The sequence below is a fragment of the Oncorhynchus keta genome, chromosome 9, assembly GCF_023373465.1.
Source record: "Oncorhynchus keta strain PuntledgeMale-10-30-2019 chromosome 9, Oket_V2, whole genome shotgun sequence".
Lineage (NCBI taxonomy): Eukaryota > Metazoa > Chordata > Actinopteri > Salmoniformes > Salmonidae > Oncorhynchus > Oncorhynchus keta.
In genome coordinates, this window is record NC_068429.1 from 25,998,571 (window position 1) to 26,025,892 (window position 27,322).

A 27,322-nucleotide genomic window follows, 5' to 3' on the forward strand; every position below is an offset into this window, starting at 1 on the left:
TACCTCTGGCCATGACACACACCACACCGTTACTCAGGACTACCTCTGGCCATGACACACCGTTACTCAGGACTACCTCTGGCCATGACACACCACACCGTTACTCAGGACTACCTCTGGCCATGACACACACACCGTTACTCAGGACTACCTCTGGCCATGACACACACCGTTACTCAGGACTACCTCTGGCCATGACACACACCGTTACTCAGGACTACCTCTGGCCATGACACACACCTTTACTCAGGACTACCTCTGGCCATGACAAACACCGTTACTCACCTCTGGACTACCTCTGGCCATGACACACACCACACCGTTACTCGGGACTACCTCTGGCCATGACACACACCACACCGTTACTCAGGACTACCTCTGGCCATGACACACACCACGCCGTTACTCAGGACTACCTCTGGCCATGACACACACCACACCGTTACTCAGGACTACCTCTGGCCATGACACACACCGTTACTCAGGACTAACTCTGGCCATGACACACACCACACCGTTACTCAGGACTACCTCTGGCCATGACACACACCACACACCACACCGTTACTCAGGACTACCTCTGGCCATGACACACACCGTTACTCAGGACTACCTCTGGCCATGACACACACCGTTACTCAGGACTACCTCTGGCCATGACACACACCACACCGTTACTCAGGACTACCTCTGTCCATGACACACACCGTTACTCAGGACTACCTCTGGCCATGACACACACCACACCGTTACTCAGGACTGCCTATGGCCATGACACACACCGTTACTCAGGACTACCTCTGGCCGTGACGCACACCACACCGTTACTCAGGACTACCTTTGGCCATGACACACACCACACCGTTACTCAGGACTGCCTCTGGCCATGACACACACCACACCGTTACTCAGGACTGCCTCTGGCCATGACACACACCACACCGTTACTCAGGACTACCTCTGGCCATGACACACACCGTTACTCAGGACTACCTCTGGCCATGACACACACCGTTACTCAGGACTACCTCTGGCCATGACACACACCGTTACTCAGGACTACCTCTGGCCATGACACACACCACACCGTTACTCAGGACTACCTCTGGCCATGACACACACCGTTACTCAGGACTACCTCTGGCCATGACACACACCGTTACTCAGGACTACCTCTGGCCATGACACACACACACCTTTACTCAGGACTACCTCTGGCCATGACAAACACCTTTACTCAGGACTACCTCTGGCCATGACAAACACCGTTACTCAGGACTACCTCTGGCCATGACACACACCACACCGTTACTCAGGACTACCTCTGGCCATGACACACACCACACCGTTACTCAGGACTACCTCTGGCCATGACACACACACCGTTACTCAGGACTACTCTGGCCATGACACACCACACTGTTACTCAGGACTACCTCTGGCCATGACACACACCGTTACTCAGGACTACCTCTGGCCATGACACACACGTTACTCAGGACTACCTCTGGCCATGACACACACCGTTACTCAGGACTACCTCTGGCCATGACACACACCGTTACTCAGGACTACCTCTGGCCATGACAAACACAGTTACTCAGGACTACCTCTGGCCATGACAAACACCGTTACTCAGGACTACCTCTGGCCATGACACACACCACACCGTTACTCAGGACTACCTCTGGCCATGACACCACACCGTTACTCAGGACTGCCTCTGGCCATGACACACACCACACCGTTACTCAGGACTACCTCTGGCCATGACACACACCGTTACTCAGGACTACCTCTGGCCATGACACACACCGTTACTCAGGACTACCTCTGGCCATGACACACACCGTTACTCAGGACTACCTCTGGCCATGACACACACCACACCGTTACTCAGGACTACCTCTGGCCATGACACACACCGTTACTCAGGACTACCTCTGGCCATGACACACACCGTTACTCAGGACTACCTCTGGCCATGACACACACCTTTACTCAGGACTACCTCTGGCCATGACAAACACCGTTACTCAGGACTACCTCTGGCCATGACACCACACCGTTACTCAGGACTACCTCTGGCCATGACACACACCACACCGTTACTCAGGACTACCTCTGGCCATGACACACACCACACCGTTACTCAGGACTACCTCTGGCCATGACACACACCACACCGTTACTCAGGACTACCTCTGGCCATGACACACACCGTTCCTCAGGACTACCTCTGGCCATGACACACACCGTTACTCAGGATTACCTCTGGCCATGATAAAAACACCACACCGTTACTCAGGACTACCTCTGGTCATGACACACACCACACCGTTACTCAGGACTACCTCTGGTCATGACACACACCACACCGTTACCCAGGACTACCTCTGGCCATGACATACACCGTTACTCAGGACTACCTCTGGCCATGACACACACCACACCGTTACTCAGGACTACCTCTGGCCATGACACACACCGTTACTCAGGACTACCTCTGGCCATGACACACACCACACCGTTACTCAGGACTACCTCTGGCCATGACACACACCACACCGTTACTCAGGACTACCTCTGGCCATGACACACACCGTTACTCAGGACTACCTCTGGCCATGACACACACCACACCGTTACTCAGGACTACCTCTGGCCATGACACACACCACACCGTTACTCAGGACTACCTCTGGCCATGACACACACCGTTACTCAGGACTACCTCTGGCCATGACACACACCACACCGTTACTCAGGACTACCTCTGGCCATGACACACACCACACCGTTACTCAGGACAACCTCTGGCCATGACACACACCGTTACTCAGGACTACCTCTGGCCATGACACACACCACACCGTTACTCAGGACTACCTCTGGCCATGACACACACCACACCGTTACTCAGGACTACCTCTGGCCATGACAAACACCGTTACTCAGGACTACCTCTGGCCATGACACACACCGTTACTCAGGACTACCTCTGGCCATGACACACACCGTTACTTAGGACTACCTCTGGCCATGACACACACCGTTACTCAGGACTACCTCTGGCCATGACACACACCGTTACTCAGGACTACCTCTGGCCATGACACACACCGTTACTCAGGACTACCTCTGGCCATGACAAACACCGTTACTCAGGACTACCTCTGGCCATGACACACACCACACCGTTACTCAGGACTACCTCTGGCCATGACACACACCACACCGTAACTCAGGACTACCTCTGGCCATGACACACACCACACCGTTACTCAGGACTACCTCTGGCCATGACACACATCACACCGTTACTCAGGACTACCTCTGGCCATGACACACACCGTTACTCAGGACTACCTCTGGCCATGACACACACCACACCGTTACTCAGGACTACCTCTGGCCATGACACACACCGTTACTCAGGACTACCTCTGGCCATGACACACACCGTTACTCAGGACTAACTCTGGCCATGACACACACCACACCGTTACTCAGGACTACCTCTGGCCATGACACACACCACACCGTTACTCAGGACTACCTCTGGCCATGACACACACCGTTACTCAGGACTACCTCTGGCCATGACACACACCACACCGTTACTCAGGACTACCTCTGGCCATGACACACACCGTTACTCAGGACTACCTCTGGCCATGACACACACCGTTACTCAGGACTACCTCTGGCCATGACACACACCACACCGTTACTCAGGACTACCTCTGGCCATGACACACACCACACCGTTACTCAGGACTACCTCTGGCCATGACACACACCGTTACTCAGGACTAACTCTGGCCATGACAACACCGTTACTCAGGACTACCTCTGGCCATGACACACACCGTTACTCAGGACTACCTCTGGCCATGACACACACCACACCATTACTCAGGACTACCTCTGGGTATGACACACACCACACCGTTACTCAGGACTACCTCTGGCCATGAAACACACCACACCGTTACTCAGGACTACCTCTGGCCATGACAAACACTGTTACTCAGGACTACCTCTGGCCATGACACACACCGTTACTCAGGACTACCTCTGGCCATGACACACACCACACCGTTACTCAGGACTACCTCTGGCCATGACACACATCACACCGTTACTCAGGACTACCTCTGGCCATGACACACACCGTTACTCAGGACTACCTCTGGCCATGACACACACCACACCGTTACTCAGGACTACCTCTGGCCATGACACACACCGTTACTCAGGACTACCTCTGGCCATGACACACACCGTTACTCAGGACTAACTCTGGCCATGACACACACCACACCGTTACTCAGGACTACCTCTGGCCATGACACACCACACCGTTACTCAGGACTACCTCTGGCCATGACACACACCGTTACTCAGGACTACCTCTGGCCATGACACACACCACACCGTTACTCAGGACTACCTCTGGCCATGACACACACCGTTACTCAGGACTACCTCTGGCCATGACACACACCGTTACTCAGGACTACCTCTGGCCATGACACACCACACCGTTACTCAGGACTACCTCTGGCCATGACACACACCACACCGTTACTCAGGACTACCTCTGGCCATGACACACACCGTTACTCAGGACTACCTCTGGCCATGACTACACACCGTTACTCAGGACTACCTCTGGCCATGACACACACCGTTACTCAGGACTACCTCTGGCCATGACACACACCACACCATTACTCAGGACTACCTCTGGGTATGACACACACCACACCGTTACTCAGGACTACCTCTGGCTATGACACACACCACACCGTTACTCAGGACTACCTCTGGCCATGACAAACACTGTTACTCAGGACTACCTCTGGCCATGACACACACCGTTACTCAGGACTACCTCTGGCCATGACACACACCACACCGTTACTCAGGACTACCTCTGGGTATGACACACACCACACCGTTACTCAGGACTACCTCTGGCTATGACACACACCACACCGTTACTCAGGACTACCTCTGGCCAAGACACACACCGTTACTCAGGACTACCTCTGGCCATGACACACACCGTTACTCAGGACTACCTCTGGCCATGACACACACCGTTACTCAGGACTACCTCTGGCCATGACACACACCGTTACTCAGGACTACCTCTGGCCATGACACACACCGTTACTCAGGACTACCTCTGGCCATGACACACACCGTTACTCAGGACTACCTCTGGCCATGACACACACCGTTACTCAGGACTACCTCTGGCCATGACACACACCGTTACTCAGGACTACCTCTGGCCATGACACACACCGTTACTCAGGACTACCTTTGGCCATGACACACACCGTTACTCAGGACTACCTCTGGCCATGACACACACCACACCGTTACTCAGGACTACCTCTGGCCATGACACACACCGTTACTCAGGACTACCTTTGGCCATGACACACACCGTTACTCAGGACTACCTCTGGCCATGACACACACCACACCGTTACTCAGGACTACCTCTGGCCATGACACACACCGTTACTCAGGACTACCTTTGGCCATGACACACACCGTTACTCAGGACTACCTCTGGCCATGACACACACCACACCGTTACTCAGGACTACCTCTGGCCATGACACACACCACACCGTTACTCAGGACTACCTCTGGCTATGACACACACCGTTACTCAGGACTACCTCTGGCCATGACAAACACCGTTACTCAGGACTACCTCTGGCCATGACACACACACACCGTTACTCAGGACTACCTCTGGCCATGACACACACCACACCGTTACTCAGGACTACCTCTGGCCATGACACACACCACACCGTTACTCAGGACTACCTCTGGCCATGACACCACACCGTTACTCAGGACTACCTCTGGCCATGACACACACCGTTACTCAGGACTACCTCTGGCCATGCCATCAGGACTACATGACACACACCGTTACTCAGGACTACCTCTGGCCATGACACACACCGTTACTCAGGACTACCTCTGGCCATGACACACACCACACCGTTACTCAGGACTACCTCTGGCCATGACACACACCGTTACTCAGGACTACCTCTGGCCATGACACACACCACACCGTTACTCAGGACTACCTCTGGCCATGACACACACCGTTACTCAGGACTACCTCTGGCCATGACACACACCGTTACTCAGGACTACCTCTGGCCATGACACACACCGTTACTCAGGACTACCTCTGGCCATGACACACCACACCGTTACTCAGGACTACCTCTGGCCATGACACACACCACACCGTTACTCAGGACTACCTCTGGCCATGACACACACCGTTACTCAGGACTACCTCTGGCCATGACACACACCACACCGTTACTCAGGACTACCTCTGGCCATGACACACACCGTTACTCAGGACTACCTCTGGCCATGACACACACCACACCGTTACTCAGGACTACCTCTGGCCATGACACACACCGTTTCTCAGGACTACCTCTGGCCATGACTAACACCGTTACTCAGGACTACCTCTGGCCATGACACACACCGTTACTCAGGACTACCTCTGGCCATGACACACCACACCATTACTCAGGACTACCTCTGGGTATGACACACACCACACCGTTACTCAGGACTACCTCTGGCTATGACACACACACCGTTACTCAGGACTACCTCTGGCCATGACAAACACTGTTACTCAGGACTACCTCTGGCCATGACACACACCGTTACTCAGGACTACCTCTGGCCATGACACACACACACCGTTACTCAGGACTACCTCTGGCCATGACACACCACACCGTTACTCAGGACTACCTCTGGCCATGACACACACCACACCGTTACTCAGGACTACCTCTGGCCATGACACACACCGTTACTCAGGACTACCTCTGGCCATGACACACACCGTTACTCAGGACTACCTCTGGCCATGACACACACCGTTACTCAGGACTACCTCTGGCCATGACACACACCGTTACTCAGGACTACCTCTGGCCATGACACACACCGTTACTCAGGACTACCTTTGGCCATGACACACACCGTTACTCAGGACTACCTCTGGCCATGACACACACCACACCGTTACTCAGGACTACCTCTGGCCATGACACACACCACACCGTTACTCAGGACTACCTCTGGCCATGACACACACCGTTACTCAGGACTACCTCTGGCCATGACACACACCACACCGTTACTCAGGACTACCTCTGGCCATGACACACACCGTTACTCAGGACTACCTCTGGCTATGACACACACCACACCGTTACTCAGGACTACCTCTGGCCAAGACACACACCGTTACTCAGGACTACCTCTGGCCATGACACACACCGTTACTCAGGACTACCTCTGGCCATGACACACACCGTTACTCAGGACTACCTCTGGCCATGACACCACACCGTTACTCAGGACTACCTCTGGCCATGACACACACACCGTTACTCAGGACTACCTCTGGCCATGACACACACCGTTACTCAGGACTACCTCTGGCCATGACACACACCGTTACTCAGGACTACCTTTGGCCATGACACACACCGTTACTCAGGACTACCTCTGGCCATGACACACACCGTTACTCAGGACTACCTTTGGCCATGACACACACCGTTACTCAGGACTACCTCTGGCCATGACACACACCACACCGTTACTCAGGACTACCTCTGGCCATGACACACACCGTTACTCAGGACTACCTTTGGCCATGACACACACCGTTACTCAGGACTACCTCTGGCCATGACACACACCACACCGTTACTCAGGACTACCTCTGGCCATGACACACACCGTTACTCAGGACTACCTTTGGCCATGACACACACCGTTACTCAGGACTACCTCTGGCCATGACACACCACACCGTTACTCAGGACTACCTCTGGCCATGACACACACCACACCGTTACTCAGGACTACCTCTGGCCATGACACACACGTTACTCAGGACTACCTCTGGCCATGACAACACACCGTTACTCAGGACTACCTCTGGCCATGACACACACCACACCGTTACTCAGGACTACCTCTGGCCATGACACACACCACACCGTTACTCAGGACTACCTCTGGCCATGACACACACCACACCGTTACTCAGGACTACCTCTGGCCATGACACACACCACACCGTTACTCAGGACTACCTCTGGCCATGACACACACCGTTACTCAGGACTAACTCTGGCCATGACACCACACCGTTACTCAGGACTACCTCTGGCCATGACACACCACACCGTTACTCAGGACTACCTCTGGCCATGACACACACCGTTACTCAGGACTAACTCTGGCCATGACACACACCACACCGTTACTCAGGACTACCTCTGGCCATGACACACACCGTTACTCAGGACTACCTCTGGCCATGACACACACCACACCGTTACTCAGGACTACCTCTGGCCATGACACACACCGTTACTCAGGACTACCTCTGGCCATGACACACACCGTTACTCAGGACTACCTCTGGCCATGACACACACCGTTACTCAGGACTACCTCTGGCCATGACACACACCACACCGTTACTCAGGACTACCTCTGGCCATGACACACACCACACCGTTACTCAGGACTACCTCTGGCCATGACACACACCGTTACTCAGGATTACCTCTGGCCATGACACACACCACACCGTTACTCAGGACTACCTCTGGCCATGACACACACCGTTACTCAGGACTACCTCTGGCCATGACACACACCACACCGTTACTCAGGACTACCTCTGGCCATGACACACACCGTTTCTCAGGACTACCTCTGGCCATGACTAACACCGTTACTCAGGACTACCTCTGGCCATGACACACACCGTTACTCAGGACTACCTCTGGCCATGACACACACCACACCATTACTCAGGACTACCTCTGGGTATGACACACACCACACCGTTACTCAGGACTACCTCTGGCTATGACACACACCGTTACTCAGGACTACCTCTGGCCATGACAAACACTGTTACTCAGGACTACCTCTGGCCATGACACACACCGTTACTCAGGACTACCTCTGGCCATGACACACACCACACCGTTACTCAGGACTACCTCTGGGTATGACACACACCACACCGTTACTCAGGACTACCTCTGGCTATGACACACACCACACCGTTACTCAGGACTACCTCTGGCCAAGACACACACCGTTACTCAGGACTACCTCTGGCCATGACACACACCGTTACTCAGGACTACCTCTGGCCATGACACACACCGTTACTCAGGACTACCTTTGGCCATGACACACACCGTTACTCAGGACTACCTCTGGCCATGACACACACCGTTACTCAGGACTACCTTTGGCCATGACACACACCGTTACTCAGGACTACCTCTGGCCATGACACACACCACACCGTTGCTCAGGACTACCTCTGGCCATGACACACACCACACCGTTACTCAGGACTACCTCTGGCCATGACACACACCGTTACTCAGGACTACCTCTGGCCATGACACACACCACACCATTACTCAGGACTACCTCTGGCCATGACACACACCGTTACTCAGGACTACCTCTGGCCATGACACACACCGTTACTCAGGACTACCTCTGGCCATGACACACCGTTACTCAGGACTACCTCTGGCCATGACAAACACCTTTACTCAGGACTACCTCTGGCCATGACAAACACCGTTACTCAGGACTACCTCTGGCCATGACACACACCACACCGTTACTCAGGACTACCTCTGGCCATGACACACACCACACCGTTACTCAGGACTACCTCTGGCCATGACACACACCACACCGTTACTCAGGACTACCTCTGGCCATGACACACACCACACCGTTACTCAGGACTACCTCTGGCCATGACACACACCGTTACTCAGGACTAACTCTGGCCATGACACACACCACACCGTTACTCAGGACTACCTCTGGCCATGACACACACCGTTACTCAGGACTACCTCTGGCCATGACACACACCGTTACTCAGGACTACCTCTGGCCATGACACACACCGTTACTCAGGACTACCTCTGGCCATGACACACCCCACACCGTTACTCAGGACTACCTCTGGCCATGACACACACCGTTACTCAGGACTACCTCTGGCCATGACACCACACCGTTACTCAGGACTAACTCTGGCCATGACACACACCACACCGTTACTCAGGACTACCTCTGGCCATGACACACACCGTTACTCAGGACTACCTCTGGCCATGACACACACACACCGTTACTCAGGACTACCTCTGGCCATGACACACACCGTTACTCAGGACTACCTCTGGCCATGACACACACACACCGTTACTCAGGACTACCTCTGGCCATAACACACACCGTTACTCAGGACTACCTCTGGCCATGACACACACCACACCGTTACTCAGGACTACCTCTGGCCATGACACACCACACCGTTACTCAGGACTACCTCTGGCCATGACACACACCGTTACTCAGGATTACCTCTGGCCATGACACACCACACCGTTACTCAGGACTACCTCTGGCCATGACACACACCGTTACTCAGGACTACCTCTGGCCATGACTAACACCGTTACTCAGGACTACCTCTGGCCATGACACACACCGTTACTCAGGACTACCTCTGGCCATGACACACACCACACCGTTACTCAGGACTACCTCTGGGTATGACACACACCACACCGTTACTCAGGACTACCTCTGGCTATGACACACACCACACCGTTACTCAGGACTACCTCTGGCCATGACAAACACTGTTACTCAGGACTACCTCTGGCCATGACACACACCGTTACTCAGGACTACCACTGGCCATGACACACACCACACCGTTACTCAGGACTACCTCTGGCCATGACACACCCACCGTTACTCAGGACTACCTCTGGCCATGACACACACCGTTACTCAGGACTACCTTTGGCCATGACACACACCGTTACTCAGGACTACCTCTGGCCATGACACACACCACACCGTTACTCAGGACTACCTCTGGCCATGACACACACCACACCGTTACTCAGGACTACCTCTGGCCATGACACACACCGTTACTCAGGACTACCTCTGGCCATGACAAACACCGTTACTCAGGACTACCTCTGGCCATGACACACACCACACCGTTACTCAGGACTACCTCTGGCCATGACACACACCACACCGTTACTCAGGACTACCTCTGGCCATGACACACACCACACCGTTACTCAGGACTACCTCTGGCCATGACACACACCACACCGTTACTCAGGACTACCTCTGGCCATGACACACACCGTTACTCAGGACTAACTCTGGCCATCACACACACCACACCGTTACTCAGGACTACCTCTGGCCATGACACACACCACACCGTTACTCAGGACTACCTCTGGCCATGACACACACCGTTACTCAGGACTACCTCTGGCCATGACACACACCGTTACTCAGGACTACCTCTGGCCATGACACACACACACCGTTACTCAGGACTACCTCTGTCCATGACACACACCGTTACTCAGGACTACCTCTGGCCATGACAAACACCACACCGTTACTCAGGACTGCCTCTGGCCATGACACACACACCGTTACTCAGGACTACCTCTGGCCATGCACACCACACCGTTACTCAGGACTACCTCTGGCCATGACACACCACACCGTTACTCAGGACTACCTCTGTCCATGACACACACCGTTACTCAGGACTACCTCTGGCCATGACACACACCACACCGTTACTCAGGACTGCCTATGGCCATGACACACACCGTTACTCAGGACTACCTCTGGCCGTGACACACACCACACCGTTACTCAGGACTACCTCTGGCCATGACACACACCACACCGTTACTCAGGACTACCTCTGGCCATGACACACACCGTTACTCAGGACTAACTCTGGCCATGACACACACCACACCGTTACTCAGGACTACCTCTGGCCATGACAAACACCTTTACTCAGGACTACCTCTGGCCATGACAAACACCGTTACTCAGGACTACCTCTGGCCATGACACACACCACACCGTTACTCAGGACTACCTCTGGCCATGACACACCACACCGTTACTCAGGACTACCTCTGGCCATGACACACACCACCGTTACTCAGGACTACCTCTGGCCATGACACACACACCGTTACTCAGGACTACCTCTGGCCATGACACACACCACACCGTTACTCAGGACTACCTCTGGCCATGACACACACCGTTACTCAGGACTAACTCTGGCCATGACACACACCACACCGTTACTCAGGACTACCTCTGGCCATGACACACACCGTTACTCAGGACTACCTCTGGCCATGACACACACCGTTACTCAGGACTAACTCTGGCCATGACACACACCACACCGTTACTCAGGACTACCTCTGGCCATGACACACACCGTTACTCAGGACTACCTCTGGCCATGACACACACCACACCGTTACTCAGGACTACCTCTGGCCATGACACACACCGTTACTCAGGACTACCTCTGGCCATGACACACACCGTTACTCAGGACTACCTCTGGCCATGACACACACCGTTACTCAGGACTACCTCTGGCCATGACACACTGACACACACCACACCGTTACTCAGGACTACCTCTGGCCATGACACACACCACACCGTTACTCAGGACTACCTCTGGCCATGACACACACCGTTACTCAGGACTACCTCTGGCCATGACACACCACACCGTTACTCAGGACTACCTCTGGCCATGACACACACCGTTACTCAGGACTACCTCTGGCCATGACACACACCACACCGTTACTCAGGACTACCTCTGGCCATGACACACCGTTTCTCAGGACTACCTCTGGCCATGACTAACACCGTTACTCAGGACTACCTCTGGCCATGACACACACCGTTACTCAGGACTACCTCTGGCCATGACACACACCACACCATTACTCAGGACTACCTCTGGGTATGACACACACCACACCGTTACTCAGGACTACCTCTGGCTATGACACACACCACACCGTTACTCAGGACTACCTCTGGCCATGACAAACACTGTTACTCAGGACTACCTCTGGCCATGACACACACCGTTACTCAGGACTACCTCTGGCCATGACACACACCACACCGTTACTCAGGACTACCTCTGGCTATGACACACACCACACCGTTACTCAGGACTACCTCTGGCATGACACACACCACACCGTTACTCAGGACTACCTCTGGCCATGACACACACCGTTACTCAGGACTACCTCTGGCCATGACACACACCGTTACTCAGGACTACCTCTGGCCATGACACACACCGTTACTCAGGACTACCTCTGGCCATGACACACACCGTTACTCAGGACTACCTCTGGCCATGACACACACCGTTACTCAGGACTACCTCTGGCCATGACACACCGTTACTCAGGACTACCTCTGGCCATGACACACACCACACCGTTACTCAGGACTACCTCTGGCCATGACACACACCACACCGTTACTCAGGACTACCTCTGGCCATGACACACACACACCGTTACTCAGGACTACCTCTGGCCATGACACACACCACACCGTTACTCAGGACTACCTCTGGCCATGACACACACCGTTACTCAGGACTACCTCTGGCCATGACACACACCGTTACTCAGGACTACCTCTGGCCATGACACACACCGTTACTCAGGACTACCTCTGGCCATGACAAACACCTTTACTCAGGACTACCTCTGGCCATGACAAACACCGTTACTCAGGACTACCTCTGGCCATGACACACACCACACCGTTACTCAGGACTACCTCTGGCCATGACACACACCACACCGTTACTCAGGACTACCTCTGGCCATGACACACACCACGCCGTTACTCAGGACTACCTCTGGCCATGACACACACCACACCGTTACTCAGGACTACCTCTGGCCATGACACACACCGTTACTCAGGACTAACTCTGGCCATGACACACACCACACCGTTACTCAGGACTACCTCTGGCCATGACACACACCGTTACTCAGGACTACCTCTGGCCATGACACACACCGTTACTCAGGACTACCTCTGGCCATGACACACACCTTTACTCAGGACTACCTCTGGCCATGACAAACACCTTTACTCAGGACTACCTCTGGCCATGACAAACACCGTTACTCAGGACTACCTCTGGCCATGACACACACCACACCGTTACTCAGGACTACCTCTGGCCATGACACACACCACACCGTTACTCAGGACTACCTCTGGCCATGACACACACCACGCCGTTACTCAGGACTACCTCTGGCCATGACACACACCACACCGTTACTCAGGACTACCTCTGGCCATGACACACACCGTTACTCAGGACTAACTCTGGCCATGACACACACCACACCGTTACTCAGGACTACCTCTGGCCATGACACACACCACACACCACACCGTTACTCAGGACTACCTCTGGCCATGACACACACCGTTACTCAGGACTACCTCTGGCCATGACACACACCGTTACTCAGGACTACCTCTGGCCATGACACACACCACACCGTTACTCAGGACTACCTCTGTCCATGACACACACCGTTACTCAGGACTACCTCTGGCCATGACACACACCACACCGTTACTCAGGACTGCCTATGGCCATGACACACACCGTTACTCAGGACTACCTCTGGCCGTGACGCACACCACACCGTTACTCAGGACTACCTCTGGCCATGACACACACCACACCGTTACTCAGGACTGCCTCTGGCCATGACACACACCGTTACTCAGGACTACCTCTGGCCATGACGCACACCACACCGTTACTCAGGACTACCTCTGGCCATGACACACACCACACCGTTACTCAGGACTACCTCTGGCCATGACACACAACACACCGTTACTCAGGACTACCTCTGGCCATGACACACACCGTTACTCAGGACTACCTCTGGCCATGACACACACCGTTACTCAGGACTACCTCTGGCCATGACACACACCGTTACTCAGGACTACCTCTGGCCATGACACACACCACACCGTTACTCAGGACTACCTCTGGCCATGACACACACCGTTACTCAGGACTACCTCTGGCCATGACACACACCGTTACTCAGGACTACCTCTGGCCATGACAAACACCTTTACTCAGGACTACCTCTGGCCATGACAAACACCTTTACTCAGGACTACCTCTGGCCATGACAAACACCGTTACTCAGGACTACCTCTGGCCATGACACACACCACACCGTTACTCAGGACTACCTCTGGCCATGACACACCACACCGTTACTCAGGACTACCTCTGGCCATGACACACCCCACCCCGTTACTCAGGACTACCTCTGGCCATGACACACACCACACCGTTACTCAGGACTACCTCTGGCCATGACACACACCACACCGTTACTCAGGACTACCTCTGGCCATGACACACACCACACCGTTACTCAGGACTACCTCTGTCCATGACACACACCGTTACTCAGGACTACCTCTGGCCATGACACACACCACACCGTTACTCAGGACTACCTCTGGCCATGACACACACCGTTACTCAGGACTACCTCTGGCCATGACACACCACACCGTTACTCAGGACTACCTCTGGCCATGACACACACCACACCGTTACTCAGGACTACCTCTGGCCATGACACACACCGTTACTCAGGACTACCTCTGGCCATGACACACACCACCGTTACTCAGGACTACCTCTGGCCATGACAAACACCTTTACTCAGGACTACCTCTGGCCATGACAAACACCGTTACTCAGGACTACCTCTGGCCATGACACACACCACACCGTTACTCAGGACTACCTCTGGCCATGACACACACCACACCGTTACTCAGGACTACCTCTGGCCATGACACACACCACACCGTTACTCAGGACTACCTCTGGCCATGACACACACCACACCGTTACTCAGGACTACCTCTGGCCATGACACACACCACACCGTTACTCAGGACTACCTCTGGCCATGACACACACCGTTACTCAGGACTACCTCTGGCCATGACACACACCGTTACTCAGGACTACCTCTGGCCATGACACACACCGTTACTCAGGACTACCTCTGGCCATGACACACACCGTTACTCAGGACTAACTCTGGCCATGACACACACCACACCGTTACTCAGGACTACCTCTGGCCATGACACACACCGTTACTCAGGACTACCTCTGGCCATGACACACCACACCGTTACTCAGGACTACCTCTGGCCATGACACACACCGTTACTCAGGACTACCTCTGGCCATGACACACACCGTTACTCAGGACTACCTCTGGCCATGACACACCGTTACTCAGGACTACCTCTGGCCATGACACACACCACACCGTTACTCAGGACTACCTCTGGCCATGACACACACCACACCGTTACTCAGGACTACCTCTGGCCATGACACACACCGTTACTCAGGACTACCTCTGGCCATGACACACACCACACCGTTACTCAGGACTACCTCTGGCCATGACACACACCGTTACTCAGGACTACCTCTGGCCATGACACACACCACACCGTTACTCAGGACTACCTCTGGCCATGACACACACCGTTACTCAGGACTACCTCTGGCCATGACTAACACCGTTACTCAGGACTACCTCTGGCCATGACACACACCGTTACTCAGGACTACCTCTGGCCATGACACACACCACACCATTACTCAGGACTACCTCTGGGTATGACACACACCACACCGTTACTCAGGACTACCTCTGGCTATGACACACACCACACCGTTACTCAGGACTACCTCTGGCCATGACAAACACTGTTACTCAGGACTACCTCTGGCCATGACACACACCGTTACTCAGGACTACCTCTGGCCATGACACACACCACACCGTTACTCAGGACTACCTCTGGGCCATGACACACACCACACCGTTACTCAGGACTACCTCTGGCCATGACACACACCACACCGTTACTCAGGACTACCTCTGGCCATGACACACACCGTTACTCAGGACTACCTCTGGCCATGACACACCGTTACTCACCGTTACTCAGGACTACCTCTGGCCATGACACACACCGTTACTGGCTCAGGACTACCTCTGGCCATGACACACACCGTTACTCAGGACTACCTCTGGCCATGACACACACCGTTACTCAGGACTACCTTTGGCCATGACACACACCGTTACTCAGGACTACCTCTGGCCATGACACACACCACACCGTTGCTCAGGACTACCTCTGGCCATGACACACACCACACCGTTACTCAGGACTACCTCTGGCCATGACACACACCGTTACTCAGGACTACCTCTGGCCATGACACACACCACACCGTTACTCAGGACTACCTCTGGCCATGACACACACCGTTACTCAGGACTACCTCTGGCCATGACACACACCGTTACTCAGGACTACCTCTGGCCATGACACACACCGTTACTCAGGACTACCTCTGGCCATGACAAACACCTTTACTCAGGACTACCTCTGGCCATGACAAACACCGTTACTCAGGACTACCTCTGGCCATGACACACACCACACCGTTACTCAGGACTACCTCTGGCCATGACACACACCACACCGTTACTCAGGACTACCTCTGGCCATGACACACACCACACCGTTACTCAGGACTACCTCTGGCCATGACACACACCACACCGTTACTCAGGACTACCTCTGGCCATGACACACACCGTTACTCAGGACTACTCTGGCCATGACACACACCACACCGTTACTCAGGACTACCTCTGGCCATGACACACACCGTTACTCAGGACTACCTCTGGCCATGACACACACCGTTACTCAGGACTACCTCTGGCCATGACACACACCTTTACTCAGGACTACCTCTGGCCATGACAAACACCTTTACTCAGGACTACCTCTGGCCATGACAAACACCGTTACTCAGGACTACCTCTGGCCATGACACACACCACACCGTTACTCGGGACTACCTCTGGCCATGACACACACCACACCGTTACTCAGGACTACCTCTGGCCATGACACACACCACCGTTACTCAGGACTACCTCTGGCCATGACACACACCACACCGTTACTCAGGACTACCTCTGGCCATGACACACACCGTTACTCAGGACTAACTCTGGCCATGACACACACCACACCGTTACTCAGGACTACCTCTGGCCATGACACACCACACACCACACCGTTACTCAGGACTACCTCTGGCCATGACACACACCGTTACTCAGGACTACCTCTGGCCATGACACACACCGTTACTCAGGACTACCTCTGGCCATGACACACACCACACCGTTACTCAGGACTACCTCTGTCCATGACACACACCGTTACTCAGGACTACCTCTGGCCATGACACACACCACACCGTTACTCAGGACTACCTCTGGCCATGACACACACCGTTACTCAGGACTACCTCTGGCCGTGACGCACACCACACCGTTACTCAGGACTACCTCTGGCCATGACACACACCACACCGTTACTCAGGACTACCTCTGGCCATGACACACACCGTTACTCAGGACTACCTCTGGCCATGACACACACCACACCGTTACTCAGGACTACCTCTGGCCATGACACACACCACACCGTTACTCAGGACTACCTCTGGCCATGACACACACACACCGTTACTCAGGACTACCTCTGGCCATGACACACCGTTACTCAGGACTACCTCTGGCCATGACACACACCGTTACTCAGGACTACCTCTGGCCATGACACACACCGTTACTCAGGACTACCTCTGGCCATGACACACACCACACCGTTACTCAGGACTACCTCTGGCCATGACACACACCGTTACTCAGGACTACCTCTGGCCATGACACACACCGTTACTCAGGACTACCTCTGGCCATGACAAACACCTTTACTCAGGACTACCTCTGGCCATGACAAACACCGTTACTCAGGACTACCTCTGGCCATGACAAACACCGTTACTCAGGACTACCTCTGGCCATGACACACACCACACCGTTACTCAGGACTACCTCTGGCCATGACACACACCACACCGTTACTCAGGACTACCTCTGGCCATGACACACACCACCCCGTTACTCAGGACTACCTCTGGCCATGACACACACCACACCGTTACTCAGGACTACCTCTGGCCATGACACACACCACACTGTTATTCAGGACTACCTCTGGCCATGACACACACCACACTGTTACTCAGGACTACCTCTGGCCATGACACACACCGTTACTCAGGACTACCTCTGGCCATGACACACACTGTTACTCAGGACTACCTCTGGCCATGACACACACCGTTACTCAGGACTACCTCTGGCCATGACACACACCGTTACTCAGGACTACCTCTGGCCATGACAAACACAGTTACGCAGGACTACCTCTGGCCATGACAAACACCGTTACTCAGGACTACCTCTGGCCATGACACACACCACACCGTTACTCAGGACTACCTCTGGCCATGACACACACACCGTTACTCAGGACTACCTCTGGCCATGACACACACCACACCGTTACTCAGGACTACCTCTGGCCATGACACACACCACACCGTTACTCAGGACTACCTCTGGCCATGACACACACCACACCGTTACTCAGGACTACCTCTGGCCATGACACACACCGTTACTCAGGACTACCTCTGGCCATGACACACACCGTTACTCAGGACTACCTCTGGCCATGACACACACCGTTACTCAGGACTACCTCTGGCCATGACACACACCGTTACTCAGGACTACCTCTGGCCATGACACACACCTTTACTCAGGACTACCTCTGGCCATGACAAACACGTTACTCAGGACTACCTCTGGCCATGACAAACACCGTTACTCAGGACTACCTCTGGCCATGACACACACCACACCGTTACTCAGGACTACCTCTGGCCATGACACACACCACACCGTTACTCAGGACTACCTCTGGCCATGACACACACCACACCGTTACTCAGGACTACCTCTGGCCATGACACACACCACACCGTTACTCAGGACTACCTCTGGCCATGACACACACACCGTTACTCAGGACTACCTCTGGCCATGACACACCACACCGTTACTCAGGACTACCTCTGGCCATGACACACACCGTTACTCAGGACTACCTCTGGCCATGACACACACCGTTACTCAGGACTACTCTGGCCATGACACACACCGTTACTCAGGACTACCTCTGGTCATGACACACACCGTTACTCAGGACTACCTCTGGCCATGACCACACCGTTACTCAGGACTACCTCTGGCCATGACACACACCGTTACTCAGGACTACCTCTGGCCATGACACACATCACACCGTTACTCAGGACTACCTCTGGCCATGACACACACCGTTACTCAGGACTACCTCTGGCCGTGACGCACACCACACCGTTACTCAGGACTACCTCTGGCCATGACACACACCACACCGTTACTCAGGACTGCCTCTGGCCATGACACACACCGTTACTCAGGACTACCTCTGGCCGTGACGCACACCACACCGTTACTCAGGACTACCTCTGGCCATGACACACACCACACCGTTACTCAGGACTGCCTCTGGCCATGACACACACCGTTACTCAGGACTACCTCTGGCCATGACACACCGTTACTCAGGACTACCTCTGGCCATGACACACACCGTTACTCAGGACTACCTCTGGCCATGACACACACCTTTACTCAGGACTACCTCTGGCCATGACACACACCACACCGTTACTCAGGACTACCTCTGGCCATGACACACACCGTTACTCAGGACTACCTCTGGCCATGACACACACCGTTACTCAGGACTACCTCTGGCCATGACAAACACCTTTACTCAGGACTACCTCTGGCCATGACAAACACCTTTACTCAGGACTACCTCTGGCCATGACAAACACCGTTACCTACCTCTGGCCATGACACACACCACACCGTTACTCAGGACTACCTCTGGCCATGACACACACCACACCGTTACTCAGGACTACCTCTGGCCATGACACACACCACGCCGTTACTCAGGACTACCTCTGGCCATGACACACACCACACCGTTACTCAGGACTACCTCTGGCCATGACACACACCGTTACTCAGGACTAACTCTGGCCATGACACACACCACACTGTTACTCAGGACTACCTCTGGCCATGACACACACCGTTACTCAGGACTACCTCTGGCCATGACACACACTGTTACTCAGGACTACCTCTGGCCATGACACACACCGTTACTCAGGACTACCTCTGGCCATGACACACACCGTTACTCAGGACTACCTCTGGCCATGACAAACACAGTTACGCAGGACTACCTCTGGCCATGACAAACACCGTTACTCAGGACTACCTCTGGCCATGACACACACCACACCGTTACTCAGGACTACCTCTGGCCATGACACACACCACATCGTTACTCAGGACTACGTCTGGCCATGACACACACCACACCGTTACTCAGGACTACCTCTGGCCATGACACACACCACACCGTTACTCATGACTACCTCTGGCCATGACACACCACACCGTTACTCAGGACTACCTCTGGCCATGACACACACCGTTACTCAGGACTACCTCTGGCCATGACACACACCGTTACTCAGGACTACCTCTGGCCATGACACACACCGTTACTCAGGACTACTCTGGCCATGACACACACCGTTACTCAGGACTACCTTGGCCATGACACACACCGTTACTCAGGACTACCTTTGGCCATGACACACACCGTTACTCAGGACTACCTCTGGTCATGACACACACCGTTACTCAGGATTACCTCTGGCCATGACACACACCACACCGTTACTCAGGACTACCTCTGGCCATGACACACACCGTTACTCAGGATTACCTCTGGCCATGACACACACCACACCGTTACTCAGGACTACCTCTGGTCATGACACACACCACCCCATTACTCAGGACTACCTCTGGCCATGACAAACACCGATACTCAGGATTACCTCTGGCCATGACACACACCACACCGTTACTCACGACTACCTCTGGTCATGACACACACCACCCCATTACTCAGGACTACCTCTGGCCATGACACACACAACACCGTTACTCAGGACTACCTCTGGCCATGACATACACCGTTACTCAGGATTACCTCTGGCCATGACACACACCACACCGTTACTCAGGATTACCTCTGGCCATGACACACACCGTTCCTCAGGACTACCTCTGGCCATGACACACACCGTTACTCAGGATTACCTCTGGCCATGATAAAAACACCACACCGTTACTCAGGACAACCTCTGGTCATGACACACACCACACCGTTACTCAGGACTACCTCTGGTCATGACACACACCACACCGTTACCCAGGACTACCTCTGGCCATGACATACACCGTTACTCAGGATTACCTCTGACCATGACACACACCACACCATTACTCAGGACTACCTCTGGCCATGACATACACCGTTACTCAGGATTACCTCTGGCCATGACACACACCACACCGTTACTCAGGACTACCTCTGACCATGACACACACCACACCATTACTCAGGACTACCTCTGGCCATGACATACACCGTTACTCAGGATTACCTCTGACCATGACACACACCACACCGTTACTCAGGATTACCTCTGGCCATGACACACACCACACCGTTACTCAGGACTACCTCTGGCCATGACATACACCGTTACTCAGGACTACCTCTGGCCATGACACACACCACACCGTTACTCAGGACTACCTCTGGCCATGACACACCACACCGTTACTCAGGACTACCTCTGGCCATGACACACACCGTTACTCAGGACTACCTCTGGCCATGACACACACCGTTACTCAGGACTACCTCTGGCCATGACACACACCACACCGTTACTCAGGACTACCTCTGGCCATGACACACACCACACCGTTACTCAGGACTACCTCTGGCCATGACAAACACCGTTACTCAGGACTACCTCTGGCCATGACACACACCACACCGTTACTCAGGACTACCTCTGGCCATGACACACACCACATCGTTACTCAGTACTACGTCTGGCCATGACACACACCACACCGTTACTCAGGACTACCTCTGGCCATGACACACACCACACCGTTACTCATGACTACCTCTGGCCATGACACACAACACACCGTTACTCAGGACTACCTCTGGCCATGACACACACCGTTACTCAGGACTACCTCTGGCCATGACACACACCGTTACTCAGGACTACCTCTGGCCATGACACACACCGTTACTCAGGACTACGTCTGGCCATGACACACACCGTTACTCAGGACTACCTCTGGCCATGACACACACCGTTACTCAGGACTACCTTTGGCCATGACACACACCGTTACTCAGGACTACCTTTGGCCATGACACACACCGTTACTCAGGACTACCTCTGGTCATGACACACACCGTTACTCAGGATTACCTCTGGCCATGACACACACCACACCGTTACTCAGGACTACCTCTGGCCATGACACACACCGTTACTCAGGATTACCTCTGGCCATGACACACACCACACCGTTACTCAGGACTACCTCTGGTCATGACACACACCACCCCATTACTCAGGACTACCTCTGGCCATGACAAACACCGATACTCAGGATTACCTCTGGCCATGACACACACCACACCGTTACTCACGACTACCTCTGGCCATGACATACACCGTTACTCAGGATTACCTCTGGCCATGACACACACCGTTACTCAGGATTACCTCTGGCCATGATAAAAACACCACACCGTTACTCAGGACAACCTCTGGTCATGACACACACCACCCCATTACTCAGGACTACCTCTGGCCATGACAAACACCGATACTCAGGATTACCTCTGGCCATGACACACACAACACCGTTACTCAGGACTACCTCTGGCCATGACATACACCGTTACTCAGGATTACCTCTGGCCATGACACACACAACACCGTTACTCAGGACTACCTCTGGCCATGACATACACCGTTACTCAGGATTACCTCTGGCCATGACACACACCGTTACTCAGGATTACCTCTGGCCATGATAAAAACACCACACCGTTACTCAGGACAACCTCTGGTCATGACACACACCACACCGTTACTCAGGACTACCTCTGGTCATGACACACACCACACCGTTACCCAGGACTACCTCTGGCCATGACATACACCGTTACTCAGGATTACCTCTGACCATGACACACACCACACCATTACTCAGGACTACCTCTGGCCATGACATACACCGTTACTCAGGATTACCTCTGGCCATGACACACACCACACCGTTACTCAGGACTACCTCTGACCATGACACACACCACACCATTACTCAGGACTACCTCTGGCCATGACATACACCGTTACTCAGGATTACCTCTGACCATGACACACACCACACCGTTACTCAGGATTACCTCTGGCCATGACACACACCACACCGTTACTCAGGACTACCTCTGGCCATGACATACACCGTTACTCAGGACTACCTCTGGCCATGACACACACCACACCGTTACTCAGGACTACCTCTGGCCATGACACACACCACACCGTTACTCAGGACTACCTCTGGCCATGACACACACCGTTACTCAGGACTACCTCTGGCCATGACACACACCACACCGTTACTCAGGACTACCTCTGGCCATGACACACACCACACCGTTACTCAGGACTACCTCTGGCCATGACACACACCACACCGTTACTCAGGACTACCTCTGGCCATGACACACACCGTTACTCAGGACTACCTCTGGCCATGACACACACCGTTACTCAGGACTACCTCTGGCCATGACAAACACCTTTACTCAGGACTACCTCTGGCCATGACAAACACCTTTACTCAGGACTACCTCTGGCCATGACAAACACCGTTACTCAGGACTACCTCTGGCCATGACACACACCACACCGTTACTCAGGACTACCTCTGGCCATGACACACACCACACCGTTACTCAGGACTACCTCTGGCCATGACACACACCACGCCGTTACTCAGGACTACCTCTGGCCATGACACACACCACACCGTTACTCAGGACTACCTCTGGCCATGACACACACCACACTGTTATTCAGGACTACCTCTGGCCATGACACACACCACACTGTTACTCAGGACTACCTCTGGCCATGACACACACCGTTACTCAGGACTACCTCTGGCCATGACACACACTGTTACTCAGGACTACCTCTGGCCATGACACACACCGTTACTCAGGACTACCTCTGGCCATGACAAACACAGTTACGCAGGACTACCTCTGGCCATGACAAACACCGTTACTCAGGACTACCTCTGGCCATGACACACACCACACCGTTACTCAGGACTACCTCTGGCCATGACACACACCACATCGTTACTCAGGACTACCTCTGGCCATGACACACACCACACCGTTACTCAGGACTACCTCTGGCCATGACACACACCACACCGTTACTCATGACTACCTCTGGCCATGACACACACCACACCGTTACTCAGGACTACCTCTGGCCATGACACACACCGTTACTCAGGACTACCTCTGGCCATGACACACACCGTTACTCAGGACTACGTCTGGCCATGACACACACCGTTACTCAGGACTACCTCTGGCCATGACACACACCGTTACTCAGGACTAACTCTGGCCATGACACACACCACACCGTTACTCAGGACTACCTCTGGCCATGACACACACCGTTACTCAGGACTACCTCTGGCCATGACACACACCACACCGTTACTCAGGACTGCCTATGGCCATGACACACACCGTTACTCAGGACTACCTCTGGCCGTGACGCACACCACACCGTTACTCAGGACTACCTCTGGCCATGACACACACCACACCGTTACTCAGGACTGCCTCTGGCCATGACACACACCGTTACTCAGGACTACCTCTGGCCGTGACGCACACCACACCGTTACTCAGGACTACCTCTGGCCATGACACACACCACACCGTTACTCAGGACTACCTCTGGCCATGACACACACCACACCGTTACTCAGGACTACCTCTGGCCATGACACACACCGTTACTCAGGACTACCTCTGGCCATGACACACACCGTTACTCAGGACTACCTCTGGCCATGACACACACCGTTACTCAGGACTACCTCTGGCCATGACACACACCACACCGTTACTCAGGACTACCTCTGGCCATGACACACACCGTTACTCAGGACTACCTCTGGCCATGACACACACCGTTACTCAGGACTACCTCTGGCCATGACACACACCGTTACTCAGGACTACCTCTGGCCATGACAAACACCTTTACTCAGGACTACCTCTGGCCATGACACACACCACACCGTTACTCAGGACTACCTCTGGCCATGACACACACCACGCCGTTACTCAGGACTACCTCTGGCCATGACACACACCACACCGTTACTCAGGACTACCTCTGGCCATGACACACACCACACCGTTACTCAGGACTACCTCTGGCCATGACACACACCACGCCGTTACTCAGGACTACCTCTGGCCATGACACACCACACCGTTACTCAGGACTACCTCTGGCCATGACACCGTTACTCAGGACTAACTCTGGCCATGACACACACCACACTGTTACTCAGGACTACCTCTGGTCATGACACACACCGTTACTCAGGACTACCTCTGGCCATGACACACACTGTTACTCAGGACTACCTCTGGCCATGACACACACCGTTACTCAGGACTACCTCTGGCCATGACACACACCGTTACGCAGGACTACCTCTGGCCATGACAAACACAGTTACGCAGGACTACCTCTGGCCATGACAAACACCGTTACTCAGGACTACCTCTGGCCATGACACACACCACATCGTTACTCAGGACTACGTCTGGCCATGACACACACCACACCGTTACTCAGGACTACCTCTGGCCATGACACACACCACACCGTTACTCATGACTACCTCTGGCCATGACACACACCACACCGTTACTCAGGACTACCTCTGGCCATGACACACACCGTTACTCAGGACTACCTCTGGCCATGACACACACCGTTACTCAGGACTACCTTTGGCCATGACACACACCGTTACTCAGGACTACCTTTGGCCATGACACACACCGTTACTCAGGACTACCTCTGGTCATGACACACACCGTTACTCAGGATTACCTCTGGCCATGACACACA

The 27,322-nt window shown here is 53.8% G+C and overlaps 1 protein-coding gene and 2 long non-coding RNA genes across 7 annotated transcripts in view; all 3 read right to left on the minus strand.

Moving 5' to 3' along the window:
* LOC118387982 (high affinity cAMP-specific and IBMX-insensitive 3',5'-cyclic phosphodiesterase 8B-like) overlaps positions 1 to 27,322 on the minus strand; it is a 129,011-nt gene that overhangs the window by 41,174 nt on the left and 60,515 nt on the right. The gene's annotated exons all lie outside the window — the stretch shown is intronic.
* LOC127931823 (uncharacterized) lies at positions 131 to 26,590 on the minus strand. 5 transcript variants are annotated; one of them, XR_008143210.1, is made up of 5 exons: positions 25,266 to 26,590; positions 21,241 to 21,345; positions 19,175 to 19,399; positions 13,736 to 14,335; positions 1,741 to 2,011 (listed from the first exon to the last, which is right to left on the minus strand). It is a non-coding gene; the product is annotated as an uncharacterized LOC127931823 (long non-coding RNA). The 5 variants fall into 5 exon arrangements; XR_008143208.1 differs by lacking the exons at positions 1,741 to 2,011; positions 19,175 to 19,399; positions 21,241 to 21,345 and adding exons at positions 131 to 256; positions 20,429 to 20,693 and having other exon boundaries at positions 13,736 to 14,797; positions 25,931 to 26,590; XR_008143207.1 differs by lacking the exons at positions 19,175 to 19,399; positions 21,241 to 21,345 and adding an exon at positions 20,429 to 20,693 and having other exon boundaries at positions 13,736 to 14,797; positions 25,931 to 26,590.
* Positions 4,672 to 5,696, minus strand: LOC127931824 (uncharacterized). The gene is made up of 3 exons (XR_008143212.1): positions 5,521 to 5,696; positions 5,411 to 5,480; positions 4,672 to 5,370 (listed from the first exon to the last, which is right to left on the minus strand). It is a non-coding gene; the product is annotated as an uncharacterized LOC127931824 (long non-coding RNA).